This window comes from Podarcis gaigeae, assembly GCF_964106915.1.
Source record: "Podarcis gaigeae genome assembly, chromosome: 3".
Taxonomy (NCBI): Eukaryota; Metazoa; Chordata; class Lepidosauria; order Squamata; family Lacertidae; genus Podarcis; species Podarcis gaigeae.
The window spans coordinates 40,237,983-40,261,741 of NC_139680.1; the positions used below are offsets into that span (position 1 = coordinate 40,237,983).

The 23,759-nt window shown below is 41.5% G+C and overlaps 1 long non-coding RNA gene across 2 annotated transcripts in view; it reads left to right on the forward strand.

Annotated features, from left to right (window-relative positions):
• The first annotated feature begins 245 nt into the window (after positions 1-245).
• LOC310840753 overlaps positions 246-23,759 on the forward strand; it is a 38,284-nt gene continuing 14,770 nt past the window's right edge. For both annotated transcript variants that reach the window (XR_014562090.1, XR_014562091.1), the window contains exons 1-2: positions 246-367; positions 1,147-1,214. This is a non-coding gene — a long non-coding RNA (uncharacterized lncRNA). The remainder of the gene's footprint in view (positions 368-1,146; positions 1,215-23,759) is intronic.

Genomic DNA, 23,759 nt, shown 5'->3' on the forward strand with positions numbered 1-23,759 from the left:
AATCCATTAAACACAGGCAAAGCAAGCCCTTCAGCCACCTTTGGCAGACTTACTGAAGCTCAGGCCTATTAAAACACAAATAGTGTAATGTTAATTGGAGTGTGATGGACAGACCTTGGGCCTGCCTCCTGAAGACCTAGAAGCGATCAGACCCAGGTGTTGTGTCATCCATTCTGGAGGCACTTAAAAGTTAGAGCCTGACAGTTAAACTGTCAGATGGAGCTTAGAAAGTGCCTAGGCAGGGCAAACCAGATGACTAGCCTGAGGGGAAAGTAAAGACCCTAGAAGGGACTGGGAGTGCTTTACTGACTTAGCAGAACAAAACAGCCATTCTAGGAGGCAACAGTTTATTCAGAAGCAGGTTAAAGTGAGAGATTTAAGCAAAGTTTTTAATTATCTCTGTGAAAAGTTTTGACTGAAACACAATGTTGTTCCTTATCAGAGTCATCATTAGGCTGGAACCCTCAATGAGTGTGTTTAGATACCTCTCAAGTGTTACTGGCAAGGAAATGTCTAAATCTTAAAATGCCCAAATCCAGTCATGTTAACTAGCTCCCTCCTTTCTTGAGGGAGGTTGCCACATGGAGTTCAGATAGCACTAGGCAAAGCACAAAATTTGAAGTAACAGAGCTTACAAATGTAACTTTGGTTACTACAGAATTCCCCAATCACGCAATACATAAATTGTGTGATTAGCTATCATGTGGTGCAAAGGTGGGTAGCCTCAGGCCCAGTATGGGTGTCAAATGTGGCCCCCGGCACATTTCTTTGGCCCTCAGGACTCTTCCCAGGCCATTCCCATCCCTAGGCCATTTTTCTCCCCAGGCTGTATCCCTCACCAGCACTGCATACCCTTCTTGAGTGCTTTTCTGTGGTAGGACTGTGTCCTTGAACTGTGACCATTTTAGTTATTTATTTCATAACATCTATACGCCGCTTGATTGTCAAAGAACCTCAAGGCCTCTTGCTTGCTTTGGAAGACATTCTTAGAGGGTGTGTGCGTGCGTGTAGAAACCTCTGACTTTGTGTGACCAGAATATAGCCTGCTGCACAGAACTAAGAATCACATTCATTGCTATGCCAACTTTTGCCTTTGACTCCGCCCACCATAGCCATGTGACCCTTGAAAGTTTTTTCCCCACACAGGAGTGTGGTCCTTGGGAACTTGTGAAAGTCAGAAGGTGTGAGTTATTTGTGCTGTGGCATATGGAGAGGTGAGTTTTAAGGCCAGGGTCTTGGTAACTCCTCCATCCCTGTATGTCAATTAGCATTAGGGTGGGGGAGGGGCTTCTGTTGGTGGAGGAGGCACTAACAGGAATTGGATGCTCCTCTTCTGTCTGGAACGAGTTGCTGCAAATTCAGAGCTTCTGCTCTTTCTCTTTTGCTTTTAAAAATTATTATTATAGAAAGCTATCTCTGTGGTATTACAGCTTAATGTGCTTGACCACACATTTCTTCCTTATCTCTGTCTTTCTCTGATTCATCTCACATATATAGATGGTTTTGTGTTGAATAGCAAAATATTTCAAGGAAGGGGGCTGAAATGTTTAAAATAACTTTCTGTCTGTTTCCCTCATACACGCACACACAAAGTATGCTCCTTTTTTAGCCAGCCTTTATATGATTTGCCATTGACTAGATCTTCCCAATTTCCATTTCCATTTCTCCATCAAACATTCATGATGAAAAATTGCTTCCTACTGAGTATCCATTAGTTACTGACGCTGAGGCTAATAAGCAAACTGTGAGTGCACTAGATAGCAAATTGAAATGAGTCACAAAATACACTTAGCATGCCTTTCCTGTTGGTGGTGGTGCGTCATTGGTAGAATGCTTGTTCCTTAACAACACGCATATAAAGATCAGCAACATGGCCTTTTTAAAAAAAGCACACACACAACGCACAATGGTCAACAGAACCTCCATTAACAAGGCTAACTGATTTGTTTATTCTCAAATGAATAATCTCAGTACAGGATGAACCATACCAGACATTACTTTTTTACCTAATATGTTTTCAAGGTCTGCCTACAAATATACAGTAGTTGTGTGAATGCAGTGGGTATCATAAAGTTATGGTCACCTGGGAATAAGAATTAATTGTAGTTCTCTCCTGAATACAGTCCAGACCTACAGTGCTAGCTTTAGTTACAGATAGTAACTAGCTTTAGTTACAGATAGTGCTAGCTTTGTTTTTTATGCAATAGCCTTTAGGTTATAATCCTGGGCACACTACTGAGAAGCAAGACTGAATGCATAGTGGATCAATCAAAATGGAGAATGAGGTGAAAAACCAACTTAATATTTAAGACTAGGGATGGGGAAGAAATTTGACTTGGTTCACATTTAAAGGGGAAGCTATGCACCTAATTCATAATTTCCATTACAATGCAAGGACTGAAACACAATTATTGGTTGAACTTGAGAGTTCTATGAAGTTTGCAATGCAATTCAGCAAAGTAATAAGTACAAAAATTCAGAATAAAACACACACAAAATCTGAAAGTAACTTACAACAATGTGTTGTACTGTGGAGTAATTGGCTTGCTCAAAATAAAAATAAAAATGGTTATATTGGGCAGAATTGCATACAAAAGTGTACATTAGAAGAAAATGCATGCAAAAATGCTGGTTAAGTTTCATGATACTTAAAAAATAAAATAAAATGCAAACTCATGTGGAAATGTGAAGAACTGAACTTCTCCACTGGAAAAATGAGAAATGGAGAGGTAGAAAAATTGTCCTATTTGCCAATCCCTACTTTGGGTAAATGTGTTGCAGACTTGGCTGTAATTTATTACTTGGAAACTTAGTGATGGTTGGAGTCATTTAACCCTAATTATCCCCATCCTAAACACATTTGTCCAGATGTTTGTGGTATTCCCACTGTCACTGAACAGATGATTGTCAAGAAGGAAAAGGGGATTCTGCTGGGAACCTCTGACCCCTCTGGACAACATGCTTCAGGCCAGCGGTGTCAGGTAGAGGGGAAGGAGGGGGCTTCAGCTCCCCCAATATTTTTGGGCAGGGGGCAGCACCCCCCCATATTGAGGGGACTGCCCACTCCCTGCTGGGCACCCTCTGCATGCCCCAGCCCCAAACTCCACCTGGCAGCCCAGCAGCCCGGCGGGGGCTGGGACGAGCCTCCGTGCATCCCACCCCTGCCCAGCACACGCTGGGTGGCATCATATGATGCATCACGTGACACGTCACATGATCACACCCCCTCAAGGGGCAAGTCCCTCAAGGGGCAGGTTGGCACCCCTGCTTCAGGCTACCTCATATTACACCCTGCACATTTCTGCAAAGCAACGTCTTACATCTATAGTCATAGCAATCCACTTCAGGAAAGCTTTTTGCCCCATGCAAATTACTATTCACTTGACTGTGGTGCTCAGATGCAGTCTCAAGAATGTTATGTATAACTATGCCCCTTTTAAAACTTGAATTCAAGTCCTATAGATTTTTTCTGGATACAAGCATACCCATCTTCCCATTATATCAACATAACACCCCGTATATGGCAGTAACATCGACTGCATTGGCTTCTTCTTCAGGCTTCAATGTGTTTAGATTGCAGTCTTAGTGAACTTCTTTTTCTCTTATCTATGTATCATTAAGAAGCAATGACACCTTTATTGCTTTTTGCAACTCAGAAGCATTATGATTTATCATAGTTCAGCGTTGGGCTCTGTGATGTTTGCTCTTTAGTTTCTTACACCATGCTAATTGCAGGGGGAACTGGAGCAAAGCACATTTGCCTTCTTTTATCACGGCAGTGGCTAGGTAGAGCCTCTTAATATTCAACAAGGAACAGATGGGTGAAGCAAAATATACTGATTAGTATCTCATGGAAAAGAAAATCCGTGTGCATGCAAACAATGCCTCTGTGTGCCATCTGTATGATCTAAATTTGTGGGAAGTCATGAGTGCTAAGAAAATGAAGCATTTTTCCATGAATAGAACCTGGATTGAGATTTGAATATGCATCAAGGAGAAAATGTACAATTTCCAACATCTATTGTAATCAACCAAAAAAGCATGCTGCCATGTCTTTGAATGTACTTTTTACCCCTGTGACCTGAACTGCCTACCCTGTAAAAGAATTGGTTTTCTTTTTCCAACTGGAATTGTAGATTGTAGGAGATGTAGAAAACTCTCCACTCCCACCCCATAGCTCCTTAAGAGTATTTATTTTATTTAAAAGCAACTATAAGCATTTTAATGAGGGTGAAAAAGGAGAGCGCAAAATATGGTCTGAAGCTCAACATCAAAAAAATGAAGATCATGGTCACTGGTCCCATCACCTCCTGGCAAATAAAAGGAGAAGAAATGGAGGCAGTGAGAGATTTTACTTTCTTGGGCTCCATGAACACTGCAGATGGTGACAGCAGTCACGAAATTAAAACATGCCTGCCTAGCAATGACAAACCTAGACAGCATCTTAAAAAGCAGAGACATCACCTTGCCAACAAAGGTCCGTATAGTTAAAGCTATGGTTTTCCCAGTAGTGATGTATGGAAGTGAGAGCTGGACCATAAAGAAGACTGATTGCCGAAGAATTGATGCTTTTGAATTATGGTGTTGGAGGAGACTCTTGAGAGTCCCATGGACTGCAAGAAGAACAAACCTATCCATTCTTAAGGAAATCAGCCCCGAGTGCTCACTGGAAGGACAGACCATGAAGCTGAGGCACCAATACTTTGGCCACCTCATGAGAAGAGAAGACTCCTTGGAAAAGACCCTGATGTTGGGAAAGATGGAGGGCACAAGGAGAAGGGGACGACAGAGGACGAGATGGTTGGACAGTGTTCTCGAAGCTACCAGCATGAGTTTGACCAAACTGCAGGAGGCAGTGGAAAACAGGAGGGACTGGCGTGCTCTGGTCCATGGTGTCGCGAAGAGTCGGACACGACTAAACAACTAAACAACAACAACAACAACATCATAAGCATTTCAATATCTCTAAGCTGTAGTAGTGGCACAGTGGTGGAACTCTGAGAATCTCTTTGCTCAGAATCGTCCTACTAACCTTCCTACATCAGTGGTAGCAGCTTAGAGCCATGTGGACTTAGTTGCATGCCTGTGTGAATGGTATATTTAATGCTTCTGTCCCACAGGATCTAACAAGTGCCCCTTACCACCACTATATTTTAATCAGTGGACCACTTAAATGAAGCTTTAATTGATTAATAGGTGGGTATAAATTTCAATCCATGAGGCTTTAAGGCTACTTTAGTTTTCATGTGTCATTGGGTACATTTGGCCATCACAATATACCATAAACCATGGCTTACTGTGAATGACCAGAGTGTGGCACATGGTGCCCAATAGCCAGCATGGTGCAGTGGTTTAGAGTGGTGGACTCGTAATCTGGTGAACCGGGTTCGCTTCCCCGCTCCTCCACATGCAGCTGCTGGGTGACCTTGGGCTAGTCACACTTCTCTGAAGTCTCTCAGCCTCACTCACCTCACAGAGTGTTTGTTGTGGGGGAGGAAGGGAAAGGAGAATGTTAGCCTCTTTGAGACTCCTTAGGGTAGTGATAAAGCGGGATATCAAATCCAAACTCCTCCTCCTCCTCCTCCTCCTCCTCTACTTCTTCTCCTCTTCTTCTTCTAGCTCCCATTGGCTCACACAACCCTTGGTTTACCATGATGTCCAAAGCAGCACTTGCGGTTTGTTTCACTCAACCCACAATCAAGAAGCAAAGAACAAACCTTGGCTTCAGATCATGGTTTGTTTGGAGAGAACCAAATCCATTAGCACTTTTTTCAGCTGCCAAGATAAGTGAAGTGCTGTGCTATGTTGCTTCCACTCATGCTAGTGAAGAAGCACTGTTGAGGCTGCATGCACTCGAACACTGCTGATACACAGTAAACCAAGGATTTTATGATCTGAAAACAGAGATGATGTATGTGCTTTTGTAACCCGCAAATTATTATTATTTAAATAACAGCTTGTCATGCCATCCAAACCTGACAAACAGTGGTTAATATTAACTCTGGTTCATTTGAAGCAAGCCAACTTCAAACTTTGACTTATGAAGTTGGCATGCTTCAATGAACTATAGTTAAGACGAACCACAATTAAGGGTTCAGATTTAATGCTTACCTGTGATTAATCAAAATCAGAATGAGAAGCTTCCACACTCTTCCTTGTGGCCAACCCAGAAGGAAGAGAGGGGAGAACAAGGCTCACCTTGGCTCATTTTCTTCATGCTAAACTATCATTTAACAAGGTGTTGAAATGCAGGTATAGTAACTAACCTAAGAACAATGGATGAGCTTCAAATGGGAATATTAGCCTCATTCTCCATTATTGAAACTTAACATTTCATGCACTATAGCAAAATGGCTTTCATTGGGGTTATTATTTTTTAAAAGTTTATGGCAAGTAACAACACTCCTGAACTCCTTATGGTAATAGTGGGCAGCCAGTTTTATGTATTTTTAATAGTATATACATGCCCTGTATATGTTTAAGTACTGGTACTTGTTGTTGTTGTTGTTACATAGAGTCATATTATTATTATATATGGTCATACGTGGATACAAAAATGCTAAGAAATGTGAAAATGAAAGAAAAATGCTCCACAAACAGTTTTTGCTCTCATGAACGTTAATGTACGTTGTTCTAAATGAAGAATCTGGTTTGTTCTAATTTTAGTTAACATTTAGTTAACATCTGAAGCATTTTTAACATTTGTTCACCTCTCCCAGAGGGCCACATGATATGCTTACAGCTCTTTGCCAAGAAATTTCATGAGAGACTAGGTCTGCAGCGGAGCCCATTTCTAGCCCACATTTATATACTTCTGTTTCCAACTCATGTGTCCGGCCAGGTCATTGGACAGGAAGATGATGTTGGCTGGAGGTTTCTGGGAGGCATCCTGCTACTGTTTTCATAATAACCCACAACCCTTGCAGCACTGCCAGTGGAGTTCCCAGCTGTAAGCAGCTGCAGAATTGGAACAATGTAGGCAACTATACTGAAAACTAATATATATTTAGCAATTGCACTGGTGATGTTGAAGCTGTGGCCCTTTGAATATTGCCGATACACAGCTCTCATTATTCCTTGTCATTGGCTGGGGTGTAATGGGAGTTGAAGTCCAACAATATCTAGAGGGCCACAGAGTCCCCATCCATGGGTTACACTGAATTGAGTGACAAAACACTTTGGTTTAGCTGTTCGTGAGCTGCTGAAATGCCTTAGCAGTTCTGAAGGGCAGCAACCAAGAAATCTCTCTGCAGCAGTCTGAATTTGACAAAGGTAAGCATAAGATGGTGCTCTTGATTGACTTTTTAGAAATTGGATTGGGACATAGGAGTGAAAGCTGTCTCTCAACAGGGGCCATTTGGGGTTATAGCCAGCACCTTTATTTGAACCTTGGTGATATAGCAGATATATTTTTGATGTAGATGAATTATGCATCTGGTGATCTGCCACTATGCTATTCACAAGTGGATATTCACAAGATTACAAATACTTAATGAACAGTACCCACAAAATATGCTTATCTCTAGTGATAATGGAAGGCCATTTTTCTTTGTCTCTCACAAGTTTTGCAAAGCACCATTTTTTCAAAGTGCCCAGTCACTAAACAAGGTAAGGTTTGGGACCAAAGGGTAAAGGGTGACTAACAATTTGTAACAACAACAACAACAACAACAATAACAACAACACCCTGGGTAAGCTCTAGAGTGTAAGACATCAGGATAGGGGTCAGATGGAAGAACTGGGTGTTGCCAGTATACAGTACAGGCAAATGGCAAGTATCCATGCTATCTAGCCCAGTGGCCTCATTGAATGAATATGGGATGGAATGAAGACCTTGATGATCTCAGCAGAGGGATTAATGAGCAACTGACTCATCAATATTTTGGGGGGTGTTGCTTGCAGCTAGAAATAGGAGAACAGTTACCTGGACACCTGCCAGATCTTGTAATAATGTCATCAGTGCATGTGGCACCTTCATCATGTAGTTTCTGTCAAATGCTGAAGATGTGTCTCTTCGCTGTGTTGACAACTAAGACACATGTTTTCAGGACCTACCCATTTCCTGCGACTGTAAATTGTTTTTTTTAATAGATTTTACATTGTTGTAACTTGTCCTGGCACCTGTTGGTGAAGGGCAGGTAATAAATTGAAACAACAATAACAACAACAACAACAACAACACAGTGTGATAATACAGTGTGTAGACCCAATAATATGTGTGTTGACCCAATCTTGGGATTGGTAATAGTGAAACTATTCACATCAACGGACTGTAGCAGGGATGCAGAACAATATTAGCAGAGACTGAAGCAGTGGGAAAGTTTGCACAAGAATTTCCAGTGCTCTGGGGAATATTTTAACAAGTCGCATGAATTGACTAGACTAGAGGGAAAATCAAGGTTGGAAGAGAACACAGCATTTTAGGATAATGAACTTGTGCTACCAAGACCTCTTGTCCTTACATATGGTTTCGGAAAGTGTGATGTCTTGAAGATCACTCACGGAATATGGATTTTGAATAATCCTTAAGTAGTTTCTCACAGATGTAAAATACATTTTCACCAGGAAAAGGGACACAGAGGCAGATGTAATCATAATGATTAGGAGCTTCTTCTTCTTCTTCTTCTTCTTCTTCTTCTTCTTCTTCTTCTTCTTCTTCTTCTTCTTCTTCATCTTCACACCACCAAGTTCCACTGGAGCTCATTAAACTGTGATGAGCAGACTAACAAGGATGTCGCTGCAGCAGAAGAATAATGCTCAGCTTGTTAAAGGGGGGGGGGGAAACATGACAGTTAATAAACCCACATTAAACAGCAGGTTTTGTTCCAATGGCTCTCAACATTCAGTCAAGTATATTTTTTAAAAAATCAATTGCTGATTCCTGTTGGAAAAAATATATACAAATGCTGCTTTGAAGAGGGGATTATGCAGGATTCAACTTGTTTTGTTAATTAATTTTCCCTAGGTAACAGCAGAAAATCACTGGTAGGGAACTTTTAGTAAACTAAGAGCACAGACCATTAAGACTGGATTAAATTTAGATTTTAAACCCACATGATTCTCGGTCTCCCTCCCTCCTCTTCTGCATCATGTTGACTCAGAAATCTTTTTTTTATAAAAAAAAATCCCTTCCAGCAGTGAATAGCCAAGAACAAAAGCAACATTCCCTCCCCCCCTTTTTTCTTGGTTCCTTGTTCTTTACAATGAAATGTATAAATTGACAAGATGACCATGAGGTACATATATAATGACAGTAGGTCATTTAGTGCCATTGCACATATTTCAAACTATGACCTTGTAATTAATAAAACCGACTTGCACCTCATTTTGAGCTGCTATTTGGATTAATTAAGAAAATGAAAACAAACCTTTGGACCAGAAAATGACATCCTACTGAAAGATTAGTAGCATTCACTGAAGATTAATATGGGATGGAAAGCGAAGTTCCTACAGAGAACAAAAATGAGGATATTTTCGATCAAAATTCTCCCATATACCAGATAGTCTTTGTGAATGTACTAACCATGCCAACTTACTACTTGTCTCACTAGCAAATCAGTGGCTCATGAGCTACAGCAACACCAGTGATTCTTTCCCATTATGGTGGTGTGCGCTTGGGTGGTGTCAGGCCGCTGTAATAATAATAAAAAAAATATTTATATCCCACCCTCCCCAGGCAAAGCCGGGCTCAGAGCGGCTAACAACAGTAAAAGTAACACAGTTTACATAAGAAACTTGCATGGCTGGTTGCCAAGAATATACAAAGACAAGGAAAAGTTTTTTACCATCCGCTTTTTATTCAATATTTACAGAGAGAGGCTTGGCCATTCCTCTGATTTAGAAGTTTTATTTTTTTTTTTGTTTCATTTGCTTAACAAACAAAACAAAATAATACCCCAACTAATTTTCAATGAATGGCTTACAATAAAAAAACACAGAACAATAATTCATTTACAAGACAACAATATAGACAATTTCAATGCAGCAGACAATAAAATGATAAAAAACTCTATATGTAAAAAATATATGAAATAAAATTTTTATATGTAAAATATGTAATAAAATGAAATAATAAATAAATGAAACGCACAATAAAATTGCATGAACTTTTTCCCCACGGAGAGAGCAGGATTATACCCTTCTGACAACAATGCACCTGCTAGCAATGCCTTGTGGTAGCCATGGATTCAGCCTCTATGTGAAAGGTGGGCTATGTGTGATGTAAACAGAGTACAAATGGCAGCATGTGTCATCAACACCACATATGGAGAGGACATATTGTGGCGAGTGTGTGAACGGGCCTTAAAATCCAACAATGACAGATCATATGGCAGGCAATCTATCCCACTGTACTGTCCAGACAAGAATATTTTGTGTCTGTTATTTGGGCTGGAAATTGCTAGAAACTCACAAAGTTGCATAATTCCTTGGAAATGGTTTTCCTTTCATATTTAAATTCCCAAATATGTATGTGCAGCAGCCTCCTTGCAAAGCTAGACAGGAAGTATGGGGAAGCCCAACATACCTCTCCACACCTATTAGCTGCTCATCTGAGGTTCAGTCCCCTAATAAAAAGACCAGTGTCTGCTCAACTTTTCAAAATGGTATTTATCCAGACAAATATTGATTCTGTGTTTTGACAGGCCTACCTGGAAGGGTGGAAATGAAGTAATCTGCAAATCCGAGTTGACCTGAGAATGTTTGATTGCTCGATTAACAGGCGTCTCAAAGGCATTCAAGCAAAGTTAAAGTTATCACCAGTATTTCTGCATGCACTCGACTACATTTTTCCAAAGCAGAACTTTATAAGATGCCAAATGTAAAGCTATGACTCAAATCCTAAAATACTAATAGCTGCTCTCATACACATCAAAGAAAACATATAACCCAGGAAACCTTTGGCTTCCCAAACATTTTCTATAATTTCAGACACAAATATGACATTTATAGTTTGGCCAAACAAGTATTTCCTAATTAGTAAAGTCAATTACCATTACATATTCCCCACCCCGCCACCCCTCCTGCAAAACCTGGCATTACTGCATAAAGAAAGGCAGTGTGCAACAGTTATTCCATATCCTGAAACTTCCTGGCACCATGCACATTTCTTTATATGGGGCTGTTAACTGTTTGCTACATGGCAATGGTATTAGTCACCATCACATGAGGTTCCATTTTCAGAAGTGGTCTAGAGTTAAAGAATTCATTCTGCTTCCTAAAGAAAACCCCTCACTGTCCCCTTACTGACCTAAATCTGTGCGTTGCTATCACCCTGCAACATTAGCCCACATTTACTGACAACTGTGGCATTTTCCTTTGAGATGTCATACTGTATATACCCACCTACAGCCAAGTAGAGCTCGGGTGAAAAAGTTATAAGAGAGCATGTGTGTTTATTCAGCTGGTGGGAAACCGAAAACAGGACTCAATGATTAATCATATAAAGATTGGAATGATGGGCGGCTGGATAAAAAGGTAGTTTGAAAGAAATGGTTTGAAATCACACAGAAGAATAATTGGTTTCTCTGCCTGCTATTACCAGTGCCTGTAGGTGGAGAAAAACAATCTGGCAAAGGCTGTTCGTTGATAGAAATAAAAAATTTCTATTATAAGTCAAGCATAAAGCAAGCAAAGAATTTATTGCATATGGGTTGGGTCCAGATTCGCCATGTGTGGAACTCTGTTGATGGGACTAGGGCTGGTGTTAAGGCTCGCTATCGTTGCCCAACCCGCAGTCGGGAACCCGCTGAGAAAAACTCCTTTGACTTGCCCCATCTGTTCCCCACTGCATTCTGCTTGTTCACCTGCCTCTTGCTCTGGGCTGTAGTGGGGAGATAAAACTGCCACTGCCTGTGCTCCCATTGACTCTATCTGAGAAGTAAGCAGGTGGTAGCAACACTGAGGCCAATGAACAGCAGCAGCTGCCAACAATGGCAGCAAGGAAGTAGCCTCCCTTGCCAACTCTTGGCAGAGCATGGGGAAAGTGATTTTCACCAATTTCTCTTTTCCTCCATACTTCCCCAAATCTGAAGCTCTGGAGGTGGAATGGAGGACTGTGGAGGGAAGAGGGGATTGGTGAATATCCCCTTTCTTCTTCTTTCTCCAATGCAGCTGCTTAGTGCAGGTTGCCAGTGCCTGGGGATGCATGGAGGGAGGGTGGGAGGGAGGGAAACAGACAGAGTAGGCATGCACATTCAACTGCCTAACAGCATCTGTGTCACCCAGATCAGAGCTGCAGAGATAAGAAAAGAGGAGTTGTTCCATTGTTTGCAGAGCTTGCTTCCTGGTTCGCATAGAACTGCTCCAATAGGAGTGTCTGCTGCATCTTAGTGCCTTCTTCCATTTGATGAGCAGCAAATCTGTCTCCAACCTTTTACATGGATGGATGGATAGTTGAATGGATAGATAGACAGATTTATGGCTATGTATCACACCTTGTCCAAAGCCATTTTTTTCCAGTTCCCACAGTTTAATATGTAAGCCCATGGCCATTTCCTCACATTTAAGTGCTATTCCTTCCAATTATCCATTTTTCTAATGTATGTTTTTTTAAAAATAAAAAAATAAGCTTTCTTTCTTTATATTTTCCCGAAAGTAAAGTAAAGCATAGACAAATCCAGGCACAAGCAGTTATAAAGGGCACCGTTTTAAAATGTACATGGAGACGGGGGGGTGGGGGGCTACCTTCGTTGATGCTAAATGTCTGTGGTGGCATCATGGTTGCTTCATTTTGTACTAAACACTTCCTTGCTAGACAAAAGAGTCTCAAGGTTAGGCTGTAAAAAGAGTCTTCAGGGTCTTCTCATTTTCCTACCCAAAGGAAAGCATGGTGTGGATTCAATTTATTCACCAAACAGTCTTTCAGAAATTGTTGTTGTTGTTTGGTCGTTTAGTCGTGCTGACTCTTCATGACCCCATGGACCAGAGCACGCCAGGCACTCCATTCTTCCACTGCCTCCTGCAGTTTGGTCAAACTCATGTTAGTAGCTTCGAGAATCCTGTCCAATCATCTCGTCCTCTGTTGTCCCCTTCTCCTTGTGCCCTCCATCTTTCCCAACACCAGAGGCTTTTCCAGGGAGTCTTCTCTTCTCATGAGGTAGCCAAAGTATTGGAGTCTCAGCTTCACGATCCGTCCTTCCAGTGAGCACTCAGGGCTGATTTCCTTAAGAATGGAGAGGTTTGATCTTCTTGCAGTCCATGGGACTCTCAAGAGTCTCCTCCAGCACCATAATTCAAAAGCATCAATGCTTCGACGATCAGCCTTTTTCGGAAATTAGGAACCATCAATCCTTTGTTCACGGATGGCTTGGTTTCAGGGGTGCCATCTCATTCTCAGGATTATGGGTGCCCACCATCACAATGCAGACATGTGACATCACAGGCACACAGCTCTTCCTCTTCCTATCCACAGCCAGCATGTCTGAGCCGCTCCCTCAGGGAAAAGGTGCCTTGTTTGCTGGCTGCGAAGGGTGGAGCTGAACTGCTTCTCTCTCGGAGGCAGCATCACTGCCGCCTGCCGGCTTTTCTCATTGACTTTATGGGTGCCCTTCCCCCACAATTATATTATTGTGGGTGCCCAAGCACCTGCAGTCCCCTGGAGTTGATTTCTATGCTGGGTTTCACCCCAGAATGTTCCTTCCATTTCTCTCTGTTGTACCATATTTGAAAGCAAGCAAGCAAAAAGGAAATAAATCCTTCTTCTTCTATTGGTTTTTTGCAAGCAGAAGGACACTGCACTTCAGACTGCTTAACAGGCTGTTTTAGCACTGGACCAAATCACATCACTTGCTAATGATGTCAGCAGGATCTTTCTCTGCTGGATGATAGCCGAGTTTTTTTCTTTATTTTTTTGCAGGCTCTTGTGAGCTCATTTTTCCAGGATTTGAATTTCCAGACAAATACTCTGTCCAGCTCCATTCCTAATGTCATCATCTTATACTTTTGAGAAATAAAGTTCGGGCCAAGGACACATTCTTCATTATCTTCAAGGGAATCCATTTTGCCTGTCTGCACATAAATCTGAACAGCTCCATTAACTTGTGCCTGGGTTTACATGATGACTCTTGTTCATGTTTCTCGTTCTGGATGGGAAGCTGCAGCAATCGGTCCCTCACTGGTGTTCTTTTAGCTAAAATATATATATATATATATATATATATATATATATATATATATATGCTTTCGTAGATTTTCACGGGTACAGGAATGCAGGTTTTGGTGTCCTCGGGTGTCTTCCCGTGTAAAAGTTGGGGTGTCTAGGCGACGTTTCGACGAGGTCTCACTCGTCATCTTCAGGCTGGTGCTTTCGGCTTCTTGTTACTGGAACAGAGCGGGATCTCAATGTTTGAGTTCCTATAAATACTGTAGAGGGGGTGTGGTGTCTAGCCTCCAATGTTCTGGGCAGAGAGGAAGTTCCCAGGCTAGTGTGCCTTTTCTTCTTTTGTTCCTTAATTACTTGAGAGATACCTTGAGTGATTTCTTGAGTGATATCCTGAGTACCACTTAGGTGGGTCATTAGGTGTGGATTAGTTGCTAAAGTCTTTGTGTCTTGACCTCTTGAACTTTGTGAAGAGTTTTCCTGAGAAGATGGCTGTATTGCACTTAGTTGTGCTTTGGCTTGGCTTCGTGTATAGGGGCGAGCTGTGGTTTTGTGGCTTGTGTCAGCCAGATCTGTGTAGGGATTGCAGGGGGGTGCAGCATCCGGAGGTGCCACCATGGATTGGCTACTGGATGGTGTCAGTAATTCATCTGTGGAGAGGGTCTGGGTTTGGGTCTGGTGTGGTTGATTGGTGTTGGCGTTCTGTGTGCCTCTGGATCTGGTGTCAGTTTTTGTGGGGAGGGCTAATTTCCAGATGTCTGGCAAGCGGGATGTGTCGTCACGCTTGTTCATGTTATATATATATGCCAAATGTGCTATCATAAGTAGGGACAACCTGTCAATTTTGGTTTTCCTCAGTTACTCATTTTCCTAGTCACAAATTCAGTCCTCCACACTGCTGAAGCAATTTGCAACTTTAATTTTTGAAGATCCTTGTGAAAATTCACCAGTATGAATTTCTCCTAATATATACATTTTTGTATTTAGTTTTCATTAATATATACATTTTTGCAAGCACATTTATCTCATATGATACATGTTATTTCCACTAATGTATGCGTTTGTAGATATGCTTTCCCTCAAATATTTGCATTTCTTTTTTACACCTTGTTTGGTTGGGCAACTTTAGCACAAAAAAGAGAAGTGTTAATTTCAAAAGATAATTGTGTTCCAGTCCCTGTATTGATTCAAAACATGTAAATTAAGTAGTTTCAAATTAAAATGCAAATAAAATTACATTTCTCCCTCATCCCTAAGACAGGAAAGGAAATAGTTTCCAAATGCTCAGAGGCAGCCATTGCTAAGTCCTGGCCAAGAAAAGGATGTGGAAGACCATATTTCTTTAAAAATGTTTTTATAGTCCTGCTGGAAGCTTCTCATGGAGACGGCTAGCATGACTGAGATCTCTAGTACACACCAAGGACTGTGTTTAGACAGAGGAAAAATAACAATGATAGGGCTGCTCCCCTGGAAATTATTTCAAATGGTATGATCTGCAAACCTCCACTCTTATATTTAAGCTACTTCAGTTTATTACAAGATTAAGAAAGCTGTTGCCCTCCAGATATTGCAGGACTACAACGCTCATCGTCCCTGGCCATTGGTCATGCAAGCTGGGGCTGGTAGGAGTTGTAGTCCAGCAACATCTAGAAGTCCACTAGTTCCCCACCCCTGGTTTACAGTTAACTATTGTAAAGTACAAGTAGGCCAGATCAGCACTTCTGTCATTCTGGACATCTGTCAGATGTGGTCATCTGCTAGTCTGCAACAGGCAATAAGAATGATAATGATTATATCAGCTGTAATAGACATTAATATACTACCGTGGAAGCTCGGGTTGCGAACGTGATCCTTGCGGGATGCACTTTCGCAACCTGCAGTGTTCACAATCTGCAGCGGCACATCTGCACACGAGCGGGTTGCGATTTGGCACTTCTGTGCATGCGCAAAGCTCAATTTAGCGCTTCTGTGCATGCGCGACCACCGAAACCTGGAAGTAACGCGTTCCGGTACTTCCGGGTTTCAGTGGTCCGTAACCCGAAAAAACACAACCTGAAGTATACCTAACCCAAGGTATGACTGTAATTTCCAATTATCATGTTGATACAGGGTAAATGTCCCATGGTGTTTCATCATTGATGGATTTGTTTTCCAAATTGCAGAAATAAGGTTTACTCAGAAGAACAGAAATTTTTCAAAGCTTTCTCTATTTCAAAATTTAAAGGTCCTTGTCATAATGCACATTTGACAATATCTATTCACTAAGGCCAGTTCTTGATTTGAAGAATGTATTAAACTGTTTGTGTTGAGTCATTTCTCCAAGAAGTTCAAGATGGCATTCCTTTTTATTCAGAAAACAACCCTATTGTATTTTGATTTGTTAAAGCCTAAAGGAGAAGTCAGGCAATTTTCACAAATACTTCCATCATCACTGAAATGTGTCCCCTTTGGCTGTGTGTGTGTGTGTGTGTGTGTACTGCTGTGGAATTGATGGAACATTCAGGATGCATTGTTCTGAATGGGCTGTACCCCCACTCTAAATGAGCTTCATTTGCCCTCAGCGATAGCAGCACTGGTTGCCCACATTTAATAAAAATGTGTTATTAGGCAAAATAATGCAAGCATGTATATTATATAATTTGTTTAGTCGTTTAGTCTTGTCTGACTCTTCGTGACCCCATGGACCAATAACATATATATATATATATATATATATATATATATATATTTGCTTTCGTAGATTTTCACGGGTACAGGAATGCAGGTTTTGGTGTCCTCGGGTGTCTTCCCGTGTAAAAGTTGGGGTGTCTAGGCGACGTTTCGACGAGGTCTCACTCGTCATCTTCAGGCTGGTGCTTTCGGCTTCTTGTTACTGGAACAGAGCGGGATCTCAATGTTTGAGTTCCTATAAATACTGTAGAGGGGGTGTGGTGTCTAGCCTCCAATGTTCTGGGCAGAGAGGAAGTTCCCAGGCTAGTGTGCCTTTTCTTCTTTTGTTCCTTAATTACTTGAGAGATACCTTGAGTGATTTCTTGAGTGATATCCTGAGTACCACTTAGGTGGGTCATTAGGTGTGGATTAGTTGCTAAAGTCTTTGTGTCTTGACCAAAGTTCAAGAGGTCAAGACACAAAGACTTTAGCAACTAATCCACACCTAATGACCCACCTAAGTGGTACTCAGGATATCACTCAAGAAATCACTCAAGGTATCTCTCAAGTAATTAAGGAACAAAAGAAGAAAAGGCACACTAGCCTGGGAACTTCCTCTCTGCCCAGAACATTGGAGGCTAGACACCACACCCCCTCTACAGTATTTATAGGAACTCAAACATTGAGATCCCGCTCTGTTCCAGTAACAAGAAGCCGAAAGCACCAGCCTGAAGATGACGAGTGAGACCTCGTCGAAACGTCGCCTAGACACCCCAACTTTTACACGGGAAGACACCCGAGGACACCAAAACCTGCATATATATATATATATATATATATATATATATATATATATATATACTGTATTATTAGGCAAAACATGCAGACATGTATATTAGGAGAAATTTGCACTAAAATGCTGGCAAATTTTCAAGAGAACTCTTTTTAAAAATGCAAACTGATGAGGGAATGTTGAGAGTCAAATTTAAGCCTGGGAAAGTAAGAAATGGAGAGAAATAGAAAAAGTGAGAAACCAAAATGAACATGCCTGCTTCTTGGGAGAAAAGCAATGACAAACCTAGAGAGCATCTTAAAAAGTAGAGACATCACCTTGCCAACAAAGGTCTGTATAGTAAAAGCTATGGTTTTCCCAGTAGTGATGTATGGAAGTGAGAGCTGGACCATAAAGAAGGCTGATCGCCGAAGAATTGATGCTTTTGAATTATGGTGCTGGAGGACACTCTTGAGAGTCCCATGGACTGCAAGAAGATCAAACCTCTCCATTCTTAAGGAAATCAGCCCTGAGTGCTCACTGGAAGGACAGATCATGAAGCTGAGGCTCCAATACTTTGGCCACCTCCTGAGAAGAGAAGACTCCCTGGAAAAGACCCTGGTGTTGGGAAAGATGGAGGGCACAAGGAGAAGGGGACGACAGAGGACGAGATGGTTGGACAGTGTTCTCGAAGCTACCAGCATGAGTCTGACCAAACTGTGGGAGGCAGTGGAAGACAGGAGTGCCTGGCGTGCTCTGGTTCATGGGGTCACGAAGAGTCGGACACAACTAAATGACTAAACAACTAAACAACAACAAGAACAACAACAACAACTGCAGAGTGAATAAACCTCAGTCGTAGCACGTATCCTTTGCATACAGAAGCTCCCTGATATAATCCCTCGCATTGCAGGTTAAATGGCCCAAGTGATGAGAAACCCAGAAATCTGCTACCAGCCAAGTAATTTGTAATAGTGTGTGGGATCAACATATAGTCTGCCTTGGTATGGCACAGGTTGCTGTGTTCTTAATTACCACGAGGTCCAGCAAATTCAAATGGGATGCAGAATTCAGACTTTATGGATCAAAAGACTATTCTGTTTCACAGTTACAGCTGTTTGAGGAATTCGATTTATGTGAAAGTTGCTCTTCTACTTCTCCAAATCTTGTGATATATTTCTCAGCTCAAACATACAAAAATGCTTCAGATATGTATTTTTAGGACAATATTAAATCGATATTGAAAGACAGGTTTGACTTTACCCCTGATAGCATACTCCTTCATTGTCTCTTGAGGCAGACTGGTGCCAACATGCCTACCCTGAAATACATTATACAGTGGTACCTCGGGGTACATACGCTTCAGGTTACAGACTCCTCTAACCCAGAAATAGTGCTTCAGGTTAAGAACTTTGCTTCAGGATGAGAAATCATGCTCCAGCGGCACGGCAGCAGCAGGAGACCCCATTAGCTAAAGTGGTGCTTCAGGTTAAGAACAGTTTCAGATTAAGAACGAACCTCCGGAACGAATTAAGTACTTAACCTGAAGTACCACTGTATATGTTTGTGTTGATTGTCTTTTTATGGCAGATTATTGTAGAAAAGGAATGGGACGTATTTATGAATGAACAGAAACCAAATTGACATGGAACAGAAAAAGACCAATCTCTCCATCCATAAACAATGTGTGTGCGTGTGTGTGTTTCATTGTGACTGATTAATGGCATTCAGCTGGCTTAGTTCTTTAATTAAAATGTCACTCTATTCATAGATGCTTTTCCCAAGGACAGCATGTCATAACAGACTGACAAGCAAAGCACAGGCCGAGGGAAAGCTGCTGAAACACACATGGAATCTGACAGTAAACAATTATGTCCAATAATGTTTTTCTAAGAACTAACTATTCTGTCACTGTAAAAATATTACAAACAAAATCTAAGCTGACTGGCTGTGGGTCAGGTATAGGTCTTGGATGCCTCCTTCAGGCTATGGAAAAATGATGAAAACAATGTCCAGATGTGAAGCGGAGCAGTACTATTTCCCCATACTCAACTTGTTGCCCATGTGCTGCTTAACATTATATGAATAGGGATCTCAATATGACAAAACAGCATGTGTATGTGTGGCGGGGGGGGGGGGCCTCTCTTGAATGGTCATTTGCCTTACATAGGTACATGCTGTTGCTATTTGGTGTGAATCATGTGAGGGCAGAGGCTGGTTCTCCTACAATTGCGACGTGGGTCACATTTGTCTCAGAAAAGGCTGAAAAGTATGCACTTAGTATGCATATTGTGCTTTTGATCTTCAAAGGGTTTGCAGAAAAGCGGAACCCTGCAACACATATCTTCTTAAAATAGATAAGATGTGATTAGTCGCTAGTTTATGAACAGCTATGAAAATTGGTTTGGCCCAGAGATCCTTATACAAAGAAGTGGGCTACATACATGTAGTTGCACATGAGAATCTTTGAAGTCTGTTTGGTTTGTAGTCTTGATTCGGCATATAGGGCATCAATCAAAAAGGCCGTGCACAGAAAGATTATCTGTACGTTAAAGTTTATTTCAGGGGCAAAGGGTATCCTGGCTAAATGTGGGAAGTGTGGGACTTTGGAAGGTATTCAGACAGTTAAAATGTCATTTTTTAAATTGTGCAGTTCTACAGATGTCTACTTAGAGTAAGTCCCATTGAATTAAGTGGCACTTACACCCAGGAAAGTATATTTAGAATTGCATCTTAACATAGCAATCGGAACTACCTTAGAGTTTAATGGAGTGGGAGTTGGATTGGAAGAAGGTATTCCTCCATGATGCAGACCTCCCTCTTCTGCCTGCTGAACGTGGTAGAATCTGCCAACAGGAACCCTGAAATGGGTTCTGGGCAGTGCTGGCCCAAGACATTTTGGCACCTGAGGTGGACCTCTAAATTGCCCCCCCCCCAATGCAAGGGAAGAAGGGGTGAAGGAATATCTACATTAAAACAAGTGAGGGGAGGAGAGAAAGATCAACATCAGGATCTGCTGTCCTGGTGGATGCTGCCACCTGAGGCAATTGCCTCACTTTGCCTCATGAGTGAGCCATCCCTGGTTCTCGGACAGGGAAAGGGCGTGGGGCTGAGCCTGGCATTATTGCCATCACACAACACCATCAGGCTCCGTTTGGGCTCAGTTGCTACTCAGTTGCCATGAAGTTCACTGGGTGACTGTTATGTACTGAAGTTCTCACCCTGGGCCAGCAGGGGGATACTGTAGATAGTTTTCACTCAGGTCCACTTATGCAAATAAGGGATTGAAAGTGACGTTCAGTGATTGGATAGTTACAGAAAATGGTTACTGTTGCGTTCAAGTGGAGCTCTATATAAGCAGGCTGGCTGAACCCTTCAGTTCAGTTCAGTTCTGGCCTGTGAATAAACAAGAGCTGTTTGAAGAATCACTATGTCATCTGATAAGTTCACCCACAACTTAACAGTGACCATGGGCTAGTCCCTGCTAGTCCCGGCCTGCATGCTTGATTGCAGATATGGCAGTGGCTCCAGTCTTCTGTAGCTTAGTTACCTCATTACTTTAGACTTTAGCATTCTAACCTCCAAACCTCAGGGAGGCTAATAGCATTTTTAAAAAATAAAATAAAATTAGCACAAACAGAAATACCAGATAATTCCCAATTACCAGATACTTTCAAAATGCACATTGCTTTTAGTGAGACAAGAGTCTCCCCCCCCCCATAAGTAAAACAACATGTGCAATTATTTGAGAAGCTCAAAACCAGCCAGATAACGACAGCAACAAACTGCTGGGCTACTGTCAAAGGGTCATAATAGGATTGGAGCAGAACACAGAATAAAGCTAAAAATTTATCATAGTATATTGTGGAAATGTCAGAAGCAAGCACAACTGTTCTTGTGAGACTTCCATTAGTGTATTTCCTATAACAGAATAATCTGTGGTGTGATTTGTAGTCTTCTTGGAGCAGTTTGGGAACATCTCTCTGTTGTCTCATGATCTAACTCTCATGCAAGGAAAAGGAGCTACAGGAGGAGGTGGCATGTCTGTGGAGCCATCTCTTTGCCAAACAGATGTCAACTCTGATCTCCTGACAGGAGGCAAGGTAGGGAGTGGAAGAGGAGGGCATTGCAAGGCCTCTCTTCCCCCCTCTCCTAGCCTAAGAGGTTATCTGTGGCAACACCAGCCTTTCCATTAGGCAGAGTGAGGCAACTTCCTCAGGTGGCCGATGATGGTCATCAGCCTCCCGGGCACCCTATTGCTTAAATGCTTATACTTTTCTAAGTAATAATAAAACATATTGTGTGCATTTTTATCAGCAAGATGCAGCTCTCTGCCGCATCCGAATTGAATAGCTCTATTGTGATGATAATATTGGAGATGAAAGTGAACATCAAGAAAGAACGAGTCACCCCACCATGAAGGAAAGCCATTGTTTTTGTTCTGCTGAGCACAAAGGGAGTGAGTGCACTTGAATATCAATGGTAAATACTTGAAAGTTAAGTGTTCTTCCCAGGACATTCCTTTCCATTTTATTTTTGGTCCAAGTTTATGAAGATGTCTTGAAGGGATAAATCAAACCCAATGCAAACAGATCTGAAATCAGACATGAAGCGGAGCACCCCTCTCCTTTTCAGGACTGAAGTCACTCAAGTACATCTTAAATGACTTGTGCTTTGCTAAAAATAACTCAAAAGGAGTTCAGCAATTTAACTTGGAACTCTGGGTTGAGAATAATATACGACTCTCCCACTGTATAGAATGTGTTTACAAAGCCTGTGATCAGCTCTCTTATTGAACCTCTGCTTATTCAATATGTAGTATTATGAACCACATTTCTACCCCACTCTTCTTTTTATAATAAAATTTTATTGATGCTTTATCATAATACAAGAAACTTATCTAAATAAAAACAAAAAGAGAAAGAGAAAAAAAGCAAAGGAAACCAAAATCTATTACACTCTTCTGAGTGGCACCTCTGCTGAACACGCCCCCCCCCCCCCCAGTAGAAGAGGTGTTTCATGCTCCACCAACTTACACCATTAAGAGTCTCATGCTCTACCTACTTACACTAAGTCAGACCATTGGTCCCTCGAGCTCAGCACTGTCTACACTGATTGGCTGTGGCAGCTGGGATAGCTCAGTTGGGCTAATATATGACTCTTACTCTCAAGGTTGTGGGTTTGGGCAAAAGATTCCTGCACTGCAGGGGGTTGCACTAGATGATCTTCATGGTCCCTTCCAATTCTACAACTCTATGATTGTATGATCAATAAATAAAATGAATAATTTTTGGATATTTTCTGTTCCTCACAGAAATAAAAAACCTTGTTGTGTACGCCTGCCACTGCCATATCTTTTCCTATTTATCCTGCTTTTGCAGCCCAACAGTTCTCGTTATTTTGTACCCTCATCATTTCCCACCTCCTTACCCATGATGACCCTGAGTCCTTGTACTGACTCTGCCTTTCTCATATTGTCCTCAGCCTGAAGTCACTGGCGCACAGGAACCATGTTCAATTTTGTTCTCATTTGTGTTTTCTTTGCTGCCCACTTTCCTCCCCAAAGAGGCCCCTCTTTCTTGGCCTTTGACAGTTAAGGTCTTTTGTCTTGTGTGACCCACCTCTTTTGTTGAACCAATACTGTTCTGTTTTGCTTGGAAAAGTTTGAATGATAACTGTTTTGCTTCTTTCTTACAACTGTATGATGATATTATTGTAACCCGCTGTGAGCCCATATGGTGAAGGATTACTAAGAAATCTTTGAAATAAATAAATCCAAAGTTAATAAATTTGGCATTTATTTATTAACATAATTTATAATAGCTGCCTCAACATATGTTCTATGGGCGGCTCACAGAACAAATACAGTTAAAACACAATATGAAACAATAAAAGCTATCAAAAGCTAAACGCCCAATGAAACAATAATATTGAGATCCAAAGCTACACTTCTATGTGTTAGTGATTCCACTGCAGCCCACATTTTTGCTAACCTTGTACCTTTATGTTTATAGATATATTACCAGAAAGACATAAAGGAGTGTTGGAATCATGCTGTCAGCCCTTCTTGGGGGAAACACTGTATAAAATTACACAAAGTGTCGTTCCCGCAAAATCTTTTAGGCTATTGCTTTGTTAGAATCTTCTGTCTGTTTGTTCCTGCTCTTAGTCTACACTTTGTTCTCGTTTTGGCTTATTTTCCTTCCTTTCTGTGCAAAGGTCCTCAAAGGCCCATGGGTT